The 19,862-nt window shown below is 34.9% G+C and overlaps 1 protein-coding gene and 1 non-coding gene across 2 annotated transcripts in view; both read right to left on the reverse strand.

Annotated features, from left to right (window-relative positions):
* LOC135845779 (protein scylla-like) overlaps nucleotides 1-19,862 on the reverse strand; it is a 128,318-nt gene that overhangs the window by 80,018 nt on the left and 28,438 nt on the right. The window lies entirely within an intron of this gene.
* Nucleotides 17,717-17,798, reverse strand: TRNAS-GCU (transfer RNA serine (anticodon GCU)). Its single transcript has one exon. It is a non-coding gene; the product is annotated as a tRNA-Ser (tRNA).

Below are 19,862 nucleotides of genomic sequence, written 5' to 3' on the forward strand. Positions count from 1 at the left end.
TTCCTTCCTTGTACAGATAATTCAGATAGGTAATGGAATGGAAAACATAAACCAGTTGTGGTTTTGTCATCAAAAAGTTGCCAATTTATAATCAAAGAAAAGATTTGGATTGAAAATCGTTTGCAAAGAAAACAGTCTAGATGTCTGGCTCATCTCTTATACATATTTATATGAATGAAAAAAGTTGGATTTTTGTGAAGAAATGATAAAATTTAAGGTGGAAAATATTTTTGGGATAAAAAAATTGATGAAAATTGATACCCTGATTATTTTCAAGTTTTGGAATCAAGTTTCATAATTTCCAGTCAATCTAGAGACTCCAGCAAGATGTTAATTATTTGAGTAAATTTTTAAAAATATATCGAGAGATTTAATGCTCAATGCAGGATTTATTAGAATGAAAAACATTTTGTTTTGAAACTCGATTCTTGGACTTGACTGTCTGTGAATTTGCATTTTGGCTTTAAAAGGACCTCAGATTTGAACTCAGCGTCTTCGGAAACCATGAAATCGATATGCATGACGATATTTTATCATTTTCTAGCTTTCGCGCCCCTCCGCATCCCCTCATCAACCCCGCCCCTTTCTTGTAAATTTGATTTAATTTAGGGTCTGACGTTAGGATTGGATTTATATTTAGATTCAGATTCAACAAATGTTTCAGCGTTTTAAGAGATGCTTTTCGTCGTGGTGGAATTCAGAGATTCTATGAAAATCGGTGATTTTCAGTCAGGAGAGAGGGAAGGGAAGGGGTAAAAATTGAAAAAATGATAAAAATCGTCACGCATATCGATTTCTAGGTTTTTGGGTACCCCGAATCCGAAAATGATGTTCGTTTTACGAATAATAACATCGTTCACGAGAAAATGAGATTCGTGACAAGATTTCATCATTTTTGGTGTTATTTTTCAGCTCGGTTTTCCTTGGAATGAGGGAAAATCAGGCTTATAAGTCTATTACGATTCCAGAATTGAGGTTGAGATCACTCGCAAAATACGTTTTGGGCTTCCAGAAGTCCATTTTCTTCAATTTCAGCAATGACTGATAAATATATATATAATTCATATATATAGGTATTGGTATCCAGACATGTCAACTATTGAATGGGTTAATTTTACTATACAAGTGGACTGACCAACTTCTCAACTATAGTTGACAAGTCATGGGTTAATTTTACTATACAAGTCAACTATGAGTTTTCAGAAACTTCCACCAGAGGGCGCATGGCTTAGAAATCAAGGCGCGAGGACGAACGCAGGGTCTATAGTCAATTTGTAGTGAGTAGAATGCGATGTGCTGGTGGAGATGTATGCAAATACATCGATCCTGAGTGTACACGACAACAAATTTGACTTGAAATTTTTCAGTATTTTATTGGCCTATGAAAAATTTAAAAACATCAAAAATTGTTATGCTGTTTAAGCTTTCTTTTGGTGTCTTGACTTTCTCAAAATTCAAATTACTTTGACTCCATTTTCAAAAATTTTCTTCAAAATTTAGCCTAAAAATCTGATTACTTTTTTCAAAACATAGATTTTTTTAATATTAGACTGAATCTGCAAATAAAATTTTAATAAGTGATTTAGAACAGAAATTATACCAATTTTAAAGTTTTGTTCACTTTTCTGCATATATGCCAAGCATAGTTGACATGTCTGGTCGCTAGCAAATATATTATTTTTTTTATCAAACTATGTATTAACCTGAACCGTAAACATTTCAAAAAATACGGTTCGGCGAAGGATTGAAGAGCTTTGAGTGAGGAGTGAGGATGACCCTTACTAGTCAAAATTCATAATTTGCAAATTTTTGTGAGGGGTTGGAGAGGTGTAAAAAAAAAACAAGAATCAACCGAAGGTAAATTAAAAGTTTTGTAGCTTATCCAAAAATCAGCTTCTTGAGGCTTGAAGCGATTTTTTTCGGATGGGGTGGGAGGAGAAAAAAAAACATTTTTTTCCATTTTTTTGACTTCAAGAAACCATGTATGGTGTCCCCCTCACCACACTTCTCCAAATCGACTCAGAAGCCTGGAATTTGGTATTCATAAATTTACATGGAGAGGCTTCCCTGGATAAATCTTTTGGACGTTTAGACTTTTCACCCCCCTCGCCGCCTCCTTACAGGTGTGGTTACAAAAAACAGAATTTCTTGCCAACTTTTCAGCAGTTTTTGATGTGGCGATATCTCTGCATGGGAACCACCCCAAATTTCAAATTTGCCTATGGAGGCTGAAATTTGGCATGCACATTCGGAGAATGCCCCATAATTATGTGTTTTTTTTTGGTGTTTCGACTTATCAGTCTTTCCTCAGGTTTGCGAATTTGCATTTTAGCCTAAAATGGACCTCAGATTTGAACTCAGCGTCATCAAAAACCATGAAATCGATATGCATGATGATATGTTATCATTTTCCAGCGTTCGCACCCCCTCAACCCCCTCATCAGCCCCCTCCCCTTTTTGAAAATTTGATTCATGATTCAACTTCTACCGAGCTAAATTTAGGGATTTAGATTTAACGAACGTTTCAACCTTTGAAAAAAGGCCTTCGTGGATGTAATTTGGTCATTTAATAAAAAATGGTAATTTTCAGTGTATTGGTGGAGAGGGGGGAGGGGGTGGAAATTGAAAAAATGATAAAAAATCGTCATGCATATCGATTTCTAGGTTTTCGGACACGCCGAGTTCGAAAATGATGTCCATTTTACGATTAATAACACCCTACTTGAAAAACTAAGATGTATGAGATCATTTTGATCTTTTTTAGTCTGATTTTTTTCACCTTAAGTAGGTACTATTGTAAACCTTGAATACTTAGGAAATCTAGAATTATCAAAACATTACAAAATGTGGTTTGAGATTCTTTCCGATGATCTCGGAAATTGGTTTCTAGCACTTTTTGCAACGTTGTGAGATATTTCTCCCTCTCTCACATCCCTCCCCCCCCCCCCCATTCATAACATCACGGAACACTTTACATATCTTGATACGTATATCAATCAAAAGAATTTGAAATTGGGAAACAATATTGAACTTTGGAGGGTGTAAAAAATTACTTTACAATTTTTGCGGCTCGATTTGGTCATTTCAATGAGGGGGGGGGGGGGTAAATGGAAAAAATTGATAATAAATCGTCATGTATATCGATTTCTAGGTTTTCGAGCACGCCGAGTTCAAAAATGATGTTAATTTTTCGATTAGAAATACTTCCTGTGAGGAACTACGAATCACGAGACCTTTTTTCCACCTCTTTTAGTCTGATTTTTTTCACAATGCTGTAGAAAAACTTGAATAATTAGAGAACGTCGAGAGTAGATGTAAAGATTGGTTGTTGTGAGACATTTCTTCCTATACTCGTGGTTAAAACTGTGGCTGAAAATTTCCCAATAATAAGTTATGCCTATATGATATGTGTACTAGTCTGCATCACAGATCGGAATTATAGTTGGAATTATTTACACTTTGTGTATACAATGTGGTATTAGGTATAGCACGTGAATGTGACCATCACCATACGTTCGTGAGATTTGTTATTTACGAAACTATTTCGTTATCGGATTAAATTTTCTTCCTCTCTGTACCGTTGTGTTCTGTTCGCCACAAACGTACCTACTCTCATTTCTGCTGTACAGGTATAGGTTATTTGGACTAAATTCGATGGCAATATTTTATCATCGAACTGTGTGTACATTGGTTAAAGGTATCTTCGCAGTATATAGGTAAAAGGGTATACCTACAACACGAGGATATACTCCGAGTAAAACTACAGCGTACCGTGAAAAATGATAAACTGCTTCATCCATCATTCGACGATTAAATTGGATTTTGGCGATAAGACTATAGAGTTTCGTACCCATTTATCGTATCGTATCGTTTACGTAGCTGTATCGCGTATATATATAAGGTAGTTTAATAAACTTACGTATAGTATAAGGGTAAGGAGGAGCAGAGGAACAGAGGAACAGTAGACGAAGGTACATTGCACAGATTACCTACTACTTGAGAAGAATATTCGAGAAAGTGTCGAGTCTCGTCGTCGTCGTTCGACTTTTGTAGACTATTGAATTACAAAGATGAACCCATGACGAACCTTTGAGCTAACTTAGACGGTGCGATCTGCGATCTTTGCCCTATTTTGTCTTTGTCTGCCAAGTAATCTAGGTTATTATGCATATTATGGAAGCTTATCTCGTAGAATGAAGATAATGGCGGTAAGAAAATGCTAATTTTGTCCTTTTTTTTTTAGAGAGAGAGAGAATTTGAGTTGATTTGTAAAGATTTAAGTTCAACGAACCTAAAAAAAAGATCTCATTATGCTATTTTTTCAAAAATTTGAGAAACCACGATTTATGAGCCAATTTTAGGGCTCAAAAATCTTTGAAAATTCTTTTTAAAAAATTTCGTTGAAACATTCGAATTTATCGTGAAATTTATCCCATTTTGATCACCCTCTCCTGTACCCCCACCCTATTTCATAAACGAAGTTTTCTCCACAATCATTCGCAATTTCCTCTATAATTTTATGCAGAATTGATCGGAAATATGGAATTTCTAATTTACTGTTCTATATCTCTTTCTCCTCGTCTCATCGGTCTATCGATTTCGAAACATTTTCCAATATACACGAGTACGAAATTAGATTTACACAACGAACCGAACGACAAAAATTACTCAATCTCAATCTCCCCCCCCCCCTCCTACAGCTGATTTCGTTGACACCTTTCATTTCATCGAAGCTTTCGATAATAAAACATCCCCTTATTAATGGGAGAATTTCTTTTCGCGAGAGAATCCGTACACGTGAATTTCTCAATACTCACCCTCTTGTTACCTACTCGAACTCTCGATCGAAGAAAAGTCGACTTCGAGATAAAGAAAACGTTGCGTTCGCCTTCACGTGTACGAGATACAGCAACAACGCAAAAAACCTTACCAAGTTACCACCTTGTCAGCATCACGATTCACGAGCCCACGAGGAGTAAAAGTTCCCCTTTACTGGAATGCGTGTATGTGTGTGAGGCGAATAGCTTGAGAGCTGAGCCCTGAGCGAGGACCGATGCAGGAAACTACGCAGTAAAAGATACCCTTCGATTGCGAAAGTTGTGTGTGCAGCTTCCACCTTTCGTTTCCACTTTCCTTCTCTATTCTCATCCAGCTTGCAGCGTTTTTCGTTGTGTTGCAATGCACAGCAACAGCAGCTTGCCTGTGTTTCGATTTTTCACTTCCATCGTTAAAGTTTCGTTTCGAATTTTGAATTGTGCACTGTTATCTTTCTGTTTTCAAATTTCGAGTCCGCAGCCGAGACTAGATCGAGCTCGAAGATGATTGTCGAGTGTTGAATGTAGATGGTTTTAGAAATCTACATCTGAATGTGGTAATATGGCCGGAATTATTTTAGTAGAATACGAGTCGAGAGCTCGAGAGACCGGCGAAACGTTTAATTGAGCTGTCTTTACTGACCTTGGATGATTTTAACGTCATAGCCGGTACATGCTGCGATCATGCCGGCTACAGTAATATGTACTTTATGTGTACAATGAAGGGGATAGCTAGATTTCATGTACAATGTACTGTATACAGTGTACACTCGTCACTCACACAAAGACACTTATACGAATTTTATTACAATAGCTCGAATATAGGCTATAGCACAACTTGAACTCGCGTACTATTCGTAGGGAGAGGTGGCACAGTGATGATGAATGCAAAATTCGACCATCTGATTTCGTATTTTTGTGTTTAGGGGGTTTGATTAAATTACAATTTATGATGCTGGAACCGTTTACGTCTCCATTATTTTGCAAAATTGGAATTTTCCACCTCTCACCCAGCAAAGTTGTAACATCGGGTGATAAAATAATTCCCTATTTTTTATTCTCCCCATCTGCAAACAAAATGGTGTCGATGCCCCTCCCCCCAGTTGAAGTAGAAAAAACTCGGGGAAAAAATTAAATTCAAGTCATCAAAATCCTTTGTTTCTGCGTCAGCATTTTTCTAAACAGTCCTTTTTCAAGAAAAAACTTTCTCCGGCCCTTCAAACCATATTGGCTTTCTAGTAAGGCCTAATAAGGAGCCCCTCAACGTTGAAAAAAATACAAAAAATGAGAATAAATCAAAATCAGGGATTTTTTTTTGTTGAAAATATCTCATTTCCTCTTTAGAATTGCTCTACATAATCCCCTTTTCAACGAAAAATCTTTGTTAGACCCCCAAATGATGGTAGCTCTCTAAAAAATAGGAAAAAAAAATGGAAAATTAATGTCTGTTGTTATTTTATGAGAATTTTTCAATGGGCAGAATCTTTCTAAGTAAGCAGATTTTCAAGAAACCCCCTCCCTTGGTCCTTTAAATGATGTTGGTCCTCTTGTATGAATCCCCCAAAAAAATTGTCATCTATGAGCAGAATACTTTTAAACGGGCCTCTTTTTTCATTTCTTTTTTGGGGGGCAAATTAACTCTCGAAACTTGTAAGTTCACAATTTTTGTACCCCCTCCCTCGCCTCCCCTTCCCAAATCACCAAAAAGAATTGATTTTCGCCTTATCTGTTTAAAAAATCCACTTTTTGTTCCAAAAGTCCGATTCTTTCCAAACTTGCTTATAAGGTTCTGGATTTTTTTTCCTGTCAAATTTGCACAAGTCAAAAAGTGTCAAAATGGGGCTCGAGGTTCTTCAAAAATGCTCGAAAAATATTTTCGTCGGTTTCTTTGGATTTCTCGCGAAATTTCAACTCATTTTGAGTAGTCGCATGATACCCTTTCAAAAATTTCAAAAATCATGACATTTATTTTACCCCATTTTGGGCTCGAGGATCTTCAAAAACAATCAAAAAAAATTTTCCTCGAAATCTTAGTATTTCTTGCAAAATTTTGACCCATTTTGATAGGTCGCATGACACTACTTCAGAAACCTCAAAAATCATGACATCTGTAACCCACTTTTGGGCTCGAAGGTCTTTCAAAAATGCTCGAAAATTGTTTTCGCCGGTTTTATTGGATGTCTCGCGAAATTTCAACTCATTTTGAATGGTCACATGACACTCTTTCAAGAATCTCAAAATTCGTGATATATTTGGACCCAATTTTGGGGCCAAGGATTTCCAAAAATGGTCAAAAAACATTTTGGTCGAAATATTGGCGTTCCTCGCAAAATTTTGACCCATTTTGATAGGTCGCATGACACAATTTTGGAAATCTTGAAAATCGTGACATTTATGACTCAATTTTGGCCCCAAAATATTCGAAAACGCTCAAAAGACATGTTCGTTGGAATATTTGAATTTTTTGCAGAAATATTGACATATTTTGAGTAATCTTATGGTACTCTTTCGAAAATTTCAAAAATCGTGACATTTTTGCACCCAATTTTGGACTTGAAGTTTTTCAAAAATGATCAAAAAACATTTTCGTTGAAATATTAGTGTATCTCGCAAAATTTTGACCCATTTTGATAGGTCGCATGACACTATTTCAAGAACCTCGAAAATCATGACATTTGTAACCCACTTTTGGGCTCGAGGGTCTTTCAAAAATGCTCGAAAATTGTTTTCGCCGGTTTTATTGTATTTCTTGCGAAATTTAAACTCATTTTGAATGGTCACATGACACTCTTACAAGAATCTCAAAATTCGTGATATATTTGGACCCAAATTTGGGCAGAAGGATTTTCAAAAATGGTCAAACAACATTTTTGTCGAAATATTAATATTTCTCGCAAAATTTTGACCCATTTTGATAGGTCGCATGACACAATTTCGGAAATCTTAAAAATCGTGACATTTATGACCCAATTTTGACCCCAAAATATTTGAAAAACGCTCAAAAGACATTTTCGTTGAAATATTTGAATTTTTTGTAGAAATATTGACACATTTTAAGTAATCTCGTCGGACTCTTTCAAAAATTTCAAAAATCATGACATTTTTAGAGCCAATATTGGACTTGAAGTTCTTCAAAAATGATTTGAAAATATTTTTGTCAAAATATTTGAATTTCTCGCAAAATTTTGACCAATTTTGATATGTCGCATGACACAATTTCGGAAATATTAAAAATCGCCACATTTTATATGACCCAATTTTGACCCCCAAAATACTTCAAGAACGCTCAAAAGACATTTTCGTCGGAATTTTTGGATTTTTCGCGAAATTTCAATTCTTTTTGACTGGTCTCAAGACAAGCTGTTTCAAAAAGTTCAAAAATCAAGACATTCGTGGGCCCAATTTTTGGCTCAAAATTTTTCAAAAACGATCAGAAATCATTTTTGTCAAAATATTCGAATTTCGATAATCTCAAAAAATCAGGACTTTTCTTAAATCTAATCTCGGGCTCAAACTTTTTCGAAAATGATCTGAAAATATTTTTGTCAAAATGTGTAAATTTTTCGCGAAATTTTAACTCATTTTAACTGGTCTCATGACCAACCTTTCAAAAAGTCGCTGGAGGCTCCAAAACGACTTGAAATTCACCAGAAGTCAACTTCGTAGCGTATTGAAATTAGTTTGCAGAATTGAATTTCGACTTTCCATCTCAGTTTGATGAAATTTTGTGAAAATTTAAAGTTTCAAAAATCTGCTGGAGGCTCCAGTAATTTTCAAAAAAGTCGCTGGAGGCCCTAAAATGACTTGAAATCCACCATAAGTCGTCTTCAGAGGGTGTTAAAATTGGAGTGTAGAGTAAATTTAAGCTTTCCATCTCCATTTGATGAAATTTTGTGAAAATTTAAGGTTTCAAAAATCTGCTGGAGGCTTCAGGAATTTTCAAAAAGTCGCTGGAGGCTACAAAACGACTTGAAATTCACCTGCAGTACTTCGTAGCGTATTGAAATTAGTTTTTAGAATAAATTTTAACTTTACAACTCCAATTTGATGGAATTTTGTGGGAATTTCGAGTTTCAAAAATCTGCTGGGGGCTCCAGAACTGCTCAAAACGGGTTGAAACCGTTTCCAATCGATTTGGCATGTCGAAAATAGGGTATATCTCAAATTTCAGCTTTCTTGGTCAATTTGGTAAAATTTTGATTTTTTCCTTCATTTTTGGCCTAAATTCGATTTTCAAAAATACACCAAAAATCGAAAAACGCACTTTAGCACTTGAAATTTTGACAGGTGATAAATTTTTGCCTGATCTTTCGATCTACCTTTGTAAAGTTTGAAAAATTTCGTCCAAGTCCTGTGTTGAAACGCAAATCTGCGATTTCGGCTGACCTGTCAATCAAAATGGCCGCCATTTTGTAAGTAAGGCCAGCTTTTTTTGGGCAAGTTTGCTTTAAAATGTTCCTTAGGATGTCCCCTTTAAGAAAAAAATTGTCCCGGTGGATCCTATTGTCATAAAATGCCGGACTAAAAGAAAAATTTTGTGACCGAGCCATTTTGAAGATTACAATCATTTTTTTTTTGACATTTTAGACCCTACCTGCAAAAAAACCTCCTTGATTTTTAGGACTTGAAAATTCCAGTCAAAATCAATTTCTGGAGTAGATTTTGCCAGTTGGACAATAGACTAGTATGTTTTTAGTATAGGTAAGCAGATGCGATAGGTATATGTACTCGTAGTTCTGTTGCAGAGAGAATAGAAAGCGAATTTTTCGCACAATCGAAGTTTTAACGGCAGTCAAACGTCGTCGCAGCTTCATTTGTTCATTATTCGTTTCTAAATGAGAATCAATAAGACTAAAATTGCTTTTAACCCTCTACTCTAGCCATATTTGAATTCTGGCTTTATATGAGGCTCTGTGCAAAATGCAACTCGGATAAATTATTTCCAAAACTGTATCGAATTCATCCAGGGAAACTTGGGTCTGGGTCGAGCAAGGCAGGAGGCGATTTCCAGCGAAGCGATAAGTTTTCCTCCATGAAGATGGCTATAAGGCGAAGCGAATGTTGCACACACATTAACGGATCGGCGGGGCGACCCGGACCCCGGCTGCTGCCAGTAAATTCGAATGAATAAAAATCGATGGTGAGACCTTGACAAAAGAAAAAACATGAAACGCGGTCAGGGTAGCGCGCGAGCGGCGTAGAGAAAGCTCTTCTCCTCTGGTCGTTCGTTCGCTGAGCTGAGAGAGAAGAGAGAAAGAGCAAGAGCTAGAGAAAGGGTGCGTGTATGTGAGAGACAGGCAGATGAGAAAACAGCTGATGTATATCTCTATATATACATAGAGAGCGAAGACGGTAGAAGGGTGGAGCAGAGCGTAGGGCTTGCCAGAGAAAAGCTATAAGTCGGAAGTACGCAGCACGTGGGGTAGTCCCCTTTTTTCTCATCTTTTTTTAGCAATAGGTATAGCGGCGGCGGCGGCGAGCGCTGCGAAAGAAGATAACAACTCGGGCTCTCTCGGCGCAGGGTTGAGGGTTGACTCCCCCAACGAAGGGCGGATGGACGAGCATCGAGAGCGGAAAAAGAAGAGAGGAAACGGTTGCGCTCATTCTGAAATACCCGCGCGTTCTACTCAATGGAACCTATCCTATACCTATACTGTACAAGAGGGTGAAGATCCGGTACCAGGGGTGTCAGCTCGGCGGCTGCGGCGGCGGCGAAGGGTGTTTGGCAAAAATCACAGCTGGTATACGCGGAAAACTCCTCGTCCTCATAGTACTGGCGCTGGCGCACGCGCTCTCCGCAACGACAATCCTTTCTCTCTGTGTCCTCAGTCCTCACACACAGCACAGAGCACAGAGTACCCGAAAAAGGGGTATACCTCGCCTCGTCGCTCGTCTTTGTGCGCGCCTTTGATGTTTATAGATTTCGCACACGAGCCATGTTTACTAAATAAAAGGTCGCTTCAAGGACATGGTGATATTTGATTTGGCCCATTCGCCGAGCATGCAGAGCTGCTGATGTTGCTGCTACTCGTACCTCTCCATTTATTATGTACAGTACCTCTTCGCCTACCTACCCCGGCCACCGCGATATAGCTTCATCGGCCAAGCTGTCGTACCGAATCTCTTACCCTGTACCCCCGCTAACCCTCCCCTGCTGCCTTTTTCTTCTTACCGGTTAATTAGCTTCGGCTGTATGCAAAATCATTCATTCGGCCTCGGCTCGCTCGCTCTCTGTACCTCTACCAACTGCAGATGTATTAGCTATTATTGCTGCTATCGTTCTTTTGGCTTTGGCTTTGGGTCTGGATGCTGAACAGACTGACGAGCTGCTCTGCCAAGCCATCGTTGTTGTCGTGACTTGTGTGCTTATTGTTTGATGAGCGATCTATACGTGGAGGAGATTTCGATCGGTTGATTAGAGAAGTGTTGCCAACCCTGGAGATTTATCTTAGGATTTGTGGATTTTTTCGTGTTTTCTCAGATTGTTTTTGGAGACTTTTTGGGAAATTACAGATTTTTTGGTTGATTTGGAAAGAAAATTGGTAATTGATCTTCTTCTGATGGCAATTTTTGATTTTCTCACGAAATTGTTTCCCAGTTTGACAAGTCACGTGGTATAGTTTTGCGAAAATACCAAAAATTAAGACCGAAGTTAATTCTCAAAATTTCCCCAAAATTTCTGAGAGAAAGATTTTGATAGAAAATTTTTTTTCCTACAAAATTATGGCTCAATTTTAAGCTTACGATTCTTCAAAAGTGATCAAAAAAGATTTTGATGGAAATTTTTGATGTTTGGCTGGAATTTCAACTCATTTTGATAGATCACGTGATACTTTTTTCGAAAATCCCAAAATTCATTACTGAAATTCAGGATCAAAATTTCTGGAAAAGTTGGCTAAAAAAGTTCAAAATTTGAATCATGAAGCAAATTTAAGCTCAAAACTCTTCAAAACTGACTAAAAAAAATTTTGATGGGAATTTTTGATGCTTTATTGGAATTTTAAACCATTTTGGATGGTCGAATGACACTTTTTTCAAAAATCTCGATAATCATGACCCAATTATAGGTTTGAAATTCTTTTTAAAAAACGCTCAAAAATAATTTTCGTCGGAATATTTCTGTCTTTTGGGAAATTTTAACCCATTTGATAGATTTCGTGCCCCTATCTCAAAAATTATGACACTTCATGACTTGATTTTGGGCTCGTAGGTTTTAAAAACTGGTCCAAAACCATTTTCGTCGAAATAATTGTATTTCCTCGCTAAATGTCGACACTTTTTGATACGTTGCACGACACTTTTTCAGAAATTGGGACATTCATAAATCAAAATTCTTCAAAAACGCTTAAAAATCATTTTCGTCGAATTATTTGGATTTTTCGTAAAATTTTAACCTATTTTGATAGGTCGCATTACTGTATTTTAAAAACTCTCAAAAATTGTATGACGTTCAAGTGAACCAAATTTATAGACACAAAATGCTTCGAAAATGTTCCAAAAAACATTTTTGTTGAAATATTTGAATTTTTTGAGAAATTTTATGTTAATTTTGATAGGGTTTGTCACACTTTTTTAATAATCTCAAAAATAGTACCTATGACATTTATGACCCAGTTTTGGGCTCAAGGTTCTTCAGAGATGGTTGAAAAACATTTTCGTCGGAATATTTGAATTTTTCGCGGAATTTTGACCCATTTTGATAGGTTGCATGACACCATTTGAGAAATCTCAAAAATCGTTACATTCGTGACTCAATTTTGAGCCTGAAATTCTTCAAAAAAACGCTCAAAAATAGTTTTCGTCAGAATATTTGAATTTTTCCCGAAATTTTAACCCATTTTGATAGTTCGCATGACAACATTCGAGAAATCTCAAAAATTGTGACATTCATGAGATCATGACCAATTTTTGGGTCTAAAATTCTTCAAAAACGCTAAAAAATAATTTTCAACGGAATATTTGAATTTTTCCCGAAATTTTAACCCATTTTGATAGGTCGCATGACGACATTTGAAAAATCTCAAAAATCACGACTTTTTATGACCAGATTTTGGACTCAAAGGTCTCAAAAAATGCTCGAAAAATATTTTCGTCGGTTTCTTTGGATTTCTCGCGAAATTTCAGTTCATTTTGAATAGTCACATGACACTCTTTCAAAAATCTCAAAATTCGTGACATTTTTGGACCTAACTTTGGGCACAAGGATTTTCAAAAATTATCAAAAAACATTTTCGTCGAAATATTGGTATTTCTCGGAAAATTTTGACACATTTTGATTGGTCGCATGACACTATTTCGGGTACCTAAAAAATTATTACATTTGTAACCTAATTTTGGGCTCGAGGTTTTTCAAAAATGCTCGAAAAATATTTTCGTCGGTTTTATTGGATTTCTCGTGAAATTTCATCTCATTTTGAATGGTCACATGACACTCTTTCAAGAATCTCAAAATTCATGATATTTTTGGACCCAATTTCGGGCACAAGGATTTTTAAAAATGGTCAAACAACGTTTTCGTCGAAATATTGGTATTTCTCGTAAAATTTTGACGCATTTTGATAGGTTGCATGTAACTATTTTCAGGAACCTCACAAATCATGTCATTTGTAATCCAATTTTGGGCTCAAGGTTTTTCAAAAATGCTCGAAAAATATTCTCATCGGTTTTATTGGATTTCTCGCGAAATTTCAACTCATTTTGACTAGTCACATGATACTCATTCAAAAATCTCAAAACTCATGACATTTTTGGATCAAATTTTAGACTCAAAGGTCCCAAAAAATGATCAAAAAATGTTTTCGTCGAAATATCGGTATTTCTCGCAAAATTTTGATCCATTTTAATAGGTCGCATGACACTATTTTCAGAATCCTAAAAAATCATGACATTCCAAACCCAATTTTGGGCTCAAGGTTTTTCAAAAATGCTCGAAAAATATTTTCGTCGGTTTCTTTGAATTTCCCGCGAAATTTCAACTAATTTTGAATAGTCACACGACACTTTTTCAAGAATCTCAAAATTCATGATATTTTTGGACCCAATTTTGGATACAAGGATTTTCAAAAATGGTCAAAAAACATTTTCGTCGAAATATTTGTATTTCTCGTAAAATTTTGACGCATTTTGATAGGTCACATAACATCATTTTCCGGAACCTCAAAAATCATGACATTCATAACCCAGTTTTGGGCTCAAGGTTTTTCAAAAACGCTCAAAAAATATTTTCATTGATTTCTTTGGATTTTTCGCGAATTTTTAACGCATTTTGACTGATCACATGATACTCTTTCAAAAATCTCAAAATTCGTGACATTTTTGAACCAAATTTTGGACTTAAAGGTCTCAAAAAATGATCGAAAAATATTTTCGTCAAAATATCGATATTTCTCGCAAAATTTTGACCCATTTTGATAGGTCGCATGACACTATTTCAAGAACCTCAAAAATCATGAAATTTGTAACCCAATTTTGGCCTCGAGGTTTTTCAAAAATGCTCGAAAAATATTTTTGTCAGTATTCTTTAGATTTCTCGCGAAATTTCAACTCATTTTGAATGGTCACATGACACTCTTTCAAAAATGTCAAAATTCACGATATTTTTAGACCCAATTTTGGGCACAAGGATCTTTAAAAATGGTCAAACGACATTTTCGTCATAATATTGGTATTTGTCGCGAAATGTTAACTCATTTTGATAGGTCGCATGACACCATTTCGGAAATCTTGAAAATCGTCAGATTTAGGTACATTTATATGACCCAATTTCGAGCCCAAAATCTTTCAAAAACTCTCAAAATTCATTGTAGTCGAAATATTTGAATTTTTGGCGATAAATCAACTCATTTTGACTAATCTCGTGGTACTCTTTCGAAAATTTCCAAAATCATTACATTAGTTGACCCAATTTTGGGATTAATGGTATTCAAAAATGGTCAGAAAATTTTTTCCTTTAAATATTAGTATTTCTCGCAAAATTTTGGCCTATTTTGATAGGTTGCATGATACCATTTTGAAAAACTTGAAAATCGTGACATTCATGACCCAATTTTGGGCCCAAAATTTTTCAAAAACGATCGAAGGTCATTTTTGTTGAAATATTTTAATTTTCTTGAAGTTTTAACTGATTTTGACATAGCGTATGACACTTTTTTGATAATCTCAAAAATCAGCAGGACATTTTTTAAACCCAATGTTGGGCTCGAAGTTTTTCAAAAATGATCTGAAAACATTTTTGTCGAAGTAATTGAATTTCTCGCGAAATTTCAACTCATCTTGACTGGTCTCATGATACGGTTTCAAAAATCTCAAAAACCATGACGTTTTATGGCCAAATTTTGGATTTAAAGGTCTTCAAACTCCATCAAAAAATATTTTCGTCAAAATATTGGCATTTCTCGCAAAATTTTGACCCATTTTGATAGGTCGCATGATACCATTTCAAAAACCTCAAAATTCGTGACATTCGTAACCCAATTTTGGGTTCAAGGTTCTTCAAAAATGCTCAAAAAATATTTTCGTCGAAATATTCGGATTTCTCGCGAAATTTTAACCCATTTTGATTGGTCGCAAGGTCACCTTTGAATAATTCTGCGACATGTTCATTTTTACTCGAATTTCAAGAAATTGTTGGAGTCATTTTTCACGAATTTTGGTACAATAGCCCTTCCAGTTTCCTCCATAAAAAATATCTACCCCCAAAATAAAGCCAAAAATATCCCAAAAATAATCTAAAAATTGAATACACAAAAGACGTGTAATAAACGTTGAACATCAATGCACGAAGTTTGACGAACACAACCGAATACTTCCCGAACTCTCACCTACCCAATTACCCACATATCTATATGAAAAATTGACGAGAATATTGCAGCAGCAGGAGGAGTCGAGGAAGAGGAATTATTCTCACATCTCACTTAACCCTTTTAATCCTTTTAACTGACTTACGATTACTTCACACACCCCGAGCAAACTGCAGCACGATACGACGAAGGTGATTTTCTTCTCAAACGAGTCTTTAGTCTATAACGAAGCAAAGCCTACAGGCGCGAAGATTTCCCTAAACTTGTACCTACTCGTGCTATAATCTCTCTGCACACATGTGTTTCCTTATTAAAGGCCCCTTTAATCTGGAAATTCGTCTCTCTATTTGTTCTTCAATTAACCATCCATCTACATACTACGAGTAATATAGTATCGCATAAAACAACGTCATTATACTCGTATTATTATAGGTAAGTATAGTATATGTGCTGATATCGAGAAAACTTGTGGCAAGACGTCTACTACATACGTTTACGTACAGGTACAGAACAGAAGCGGCAGCGAGATATTACAATCTGTCACGCCATCCGAAAATAAATATCAGATAAAAAAAACTTTCCCATCGTTATATGTATGTATGTAGTATTATGAAACTTCGTCAATAGTTCAATTTCATTTCACGAACAACTAAACGTAGGTAGAGGTACATTATTTGTATAAATGTACGTCCCCCCTCCCCCCCTTCGCTCTCTTCTCCTCGTAGCCTTCACCTTTCATCGCCATCATCTCCCTGCACGTCATTTTTACCGGTTTTGCATGTGCTACATGTGTTTTATATTGTTTTCATTATTTGTGCATGCTCGTATATTCGATTTTACTTACGATTATAAATGGGTAAAGGATGGACGACCACGACCCTCTGCCCTTACCCTTTGTTGTACCTCAACATAGTCAACGTAAAATTCATATTTTTCTTCTTGGACTATGTATAGTACAGTACGTAGGGCAATGTGATATTTGTGTACTTCGACCCATGAAATATTATGAATTGCCTAACGTAAGTACCTATATTGGTAAAAAAAAAAAATTAATCAATTCTTCGAATTCGGTTATGTTATAATATACTCGAGTTGAAAATTCGCCCATAAAATATTGTTTGTTTTTTGATTAAATGTCTATTTTTTCTCACTAATCGAGGAGGAAGTGAGGATGAAGAGGATGAAGAGGGGGGAGGAGAAGAACAGATACACAGTATAACTTCTTTCATCTCTTCCTGTGTGTGACGATGAGTCTCATTAAGGTGCCTCGCGTAATTAAGTATCGTGCGTCATTTGTTGTTTTGATTGCTGTTCTCATTTTTCCTTTAAGGCGAATTAGGCGGTAGTAAGTTGATGAGAGGGGTGGGGGGGAAGAGAGAAGACGTAAGAAATACGTACGATAAGAGGATTTAATCGGAGGGAACAGTACGATTGAGCTTTTTGAGAGGTAGATTTTCGTTCGAGGAAATTTTTTGAAAGTTTGGGAATTTTCCACTTCGATTTTATTATCAGATTTTTATTATTATTTTTTTTGATAATTTTGATTTTTCTTCATTTTGATTTAATTTTTTTGATGTTTTTTTTTCAAGGGAAGGGGTTATAAAAATATTTTGAAATAATAAAGGTTCGATTATGTTTGAAAATTTTTATGTTGGTCAATTTTAGATTTTTAAATTTATTAATTTTTGATTTTTTTGGAGGGGGGGGGGGTTGAAAAATATTTTGGAGTGATAAAGTTTGATTATACTTAAAAAAATTTATGCTGGTCAATTTTTGATTTTTAAATTTATTATTTTTTTGTTCCAATTTTTGATTTTTTTGGAGGGGGGAGGGTTGCAATTTATTGAATATTATCCTGCGGAGTATTTTGATTTTTTCCCCCATTTTAAAATCAATTTCGAATGATTTCTTTCTATTTCAGTTCATAAAAATGACGAGTACCTTCATTTTCATGGTACATTGCTTCGAAAAAGTCTAACATTTTGGACAAATTTTTGGAAAAATAAAAATTAATTTTTTGGAACCCTTTTTTCGACACGTGTGTATTTTTTTCTGCCAATTTTTTTCAATATTTCTCCAGAAAAAAAAATTTTTTACGACCTGCGACGAGGATGGGATTCGAACCCACGCGTGCATAGCACATTGGATTAGCAGTCCAACGCCTTAACCACTCGGCCACCTCGTCATCCCGTTTTCATCGCGTTATACGCTGATTTTACCGCGATTCTGCAGTTCAAAATGTAAAAACCGGTTTTCCTTTTCAATTTTCACCGTGTCGAAGAAAAAGATGCGGCTTTTTTTTCGTACCAGTGGGTGGCAAAGTTTTCCCAGCAACGAAGTGTGATATTTTAATCGATCGATGGAATGGAATGGTTTGATGGTTATTGGGAAGATTTGGAAATGTGGAGTTTTATTTCGTCGTTAGTTTTAGTATATGTAGTCCTATTGGTGACTTCGCTTAGGGGGTAGGGTAATTTATTGGTGGGTATTTTTGGGAGATGGTGAAGTGATTGGTTTGGAAAGGAGATTTCTAGAAGGTAATGTGTGATTGGTTCAAAAAAAAAATCATTTTTGACCAGTGTTCAACTTTTTTCATAACCAGCTGTGATCGGATCAGTTGATTGGTTTTGTTTTTTATTTTTTTAAATTTTTTACAGAGTATAATTATTTGGTTGTTATTCGTCTGGTCATTTATTCACAAATATTAATTCATATATATATTTTTTTCAGGTTTGGAATGAATTATTCAGTTTTGCCAGCTGCTTCAGAGCAATTACTCCGTGCTCGTGTAAAATTGGTAAGTCTGAACTCTGAATTATTTCTCAAATTGATTATTTTTGCCTGAAGGGGGAGGAGTAGGGAAAGTTGGTGAGCTGATTTTTGCAAACTAGCAGAATATATTTTTAAAATACTTGACTTGTGATTCAAAATGGTTCCAAAAAATTAGATAATTTAAAAAATAACTAAAACAGCATAAAAAATGATTCAACATATCGGCAAAATGTGAAAAATTTGAGCATATTCACAAAATTATTTTTGAGTGTTTTAAAAATCGTAAAAATGTGATCAAAAATTTTTTCGAATGTTCTAAAACGTAATCAACTTGACGTTTCAGTGATAATCTTGAACAAAGCAGTCTAATTTGTCAAAAATGAGGTAAAGATCGTTCCAAGTGTACTTTAAAAAATGTTTAAAATTGCTTAGAAATTTGCTCGAAATATTTTTAAAAAGATTTTAACCAAGTTGGAAATTATTCTGTTTTATGAAATTGCTTCAAAATTGTGTGAAAGTTCATGAAATTGTATGAAAATGAGTAAAAAATTCTTCAAATTGTCTGAAAATTAGGTATAAAAAAATTGTTAAAATTAAATTACTCGCTTTATTCGAAATATTACAATTATTTTTAAAATATGTAAGTATTCGTATTTTGCTAATTTTTCAAAACACTCGTGTCAACTTTTTTTTATATCAATGTAGTATTTTTTTTCGTCTGTTTTAATCGATTTTTGTGAAATTTTACTCAATTTTAACGATATTTCGACAATTTTAAAATTGTTTTTCGTATTTTTTTAAATCATTTTTTTAATTTTTCTCGATTTATGTAAATTTTTTATATCGGCTTAATCGTTTTTAATTGAGTTTTACGTGGTTTTTTTGGTAAAGTTGGGGGTCAGTTTCATGCTTTTTGTGGTAGTTTTGAATGGTTTTTTTGAGGAATTTTTGCTAAATTTTACCAAATATTTTCTTCAGTTTGTTGCATTTTTTCACAAATTTTGTAGTTTTTCTTGCATTTTTTGAAAATGAATTTTCATTATTTATTGTTTGAACTTTCCAACTTTCTTATCGATTTGAATGACAAATTTTCTTTTTTCTTTTGAAAGTTTGAGTGATTTTTTTTTGAAATTTCAATCAATTTTAACGACATTTTGATCATTTTTTAATCAAACTATTACAAAAAATTTATTTGACATTTCTTGCATTTTTTGTATTTTTTTAAAATTCAATGTTCATAACTTTTTTTACCATTTTGATGATTTTTGATGAAATTTGATGTGTTTTCTGCCGATTTGAATGCAAATTAAAATTTTTTTTGTTCGTTTTTAAAACAATTTTCTTCAAGTTTTCCCCAATTTTAATAACAAGAATTTCACATACTTTTATTGTTCGTAATGAATGTTTTACATTAGTTCAATGATTTTGATTCAATTCAACTTTTTCATGAAATTAAATGCCAATTTTTCTTCAATTT

The sequence above is a fragment of the Planococcus citri genome, chromosome 4 (genome assembly GCF_950023065.1).
Source record: "Planococcus citri chromosome 4, ihPlaCitr1.1, whole genome shotgun sequence".
NCBI classification, from domain to species: domain Eukaryota; kingdom Metazoa; phylum Arthropoda; class Insecta; order Hemiptera; family Pseudococcidae; genus Planococcus; species Planococcus citri.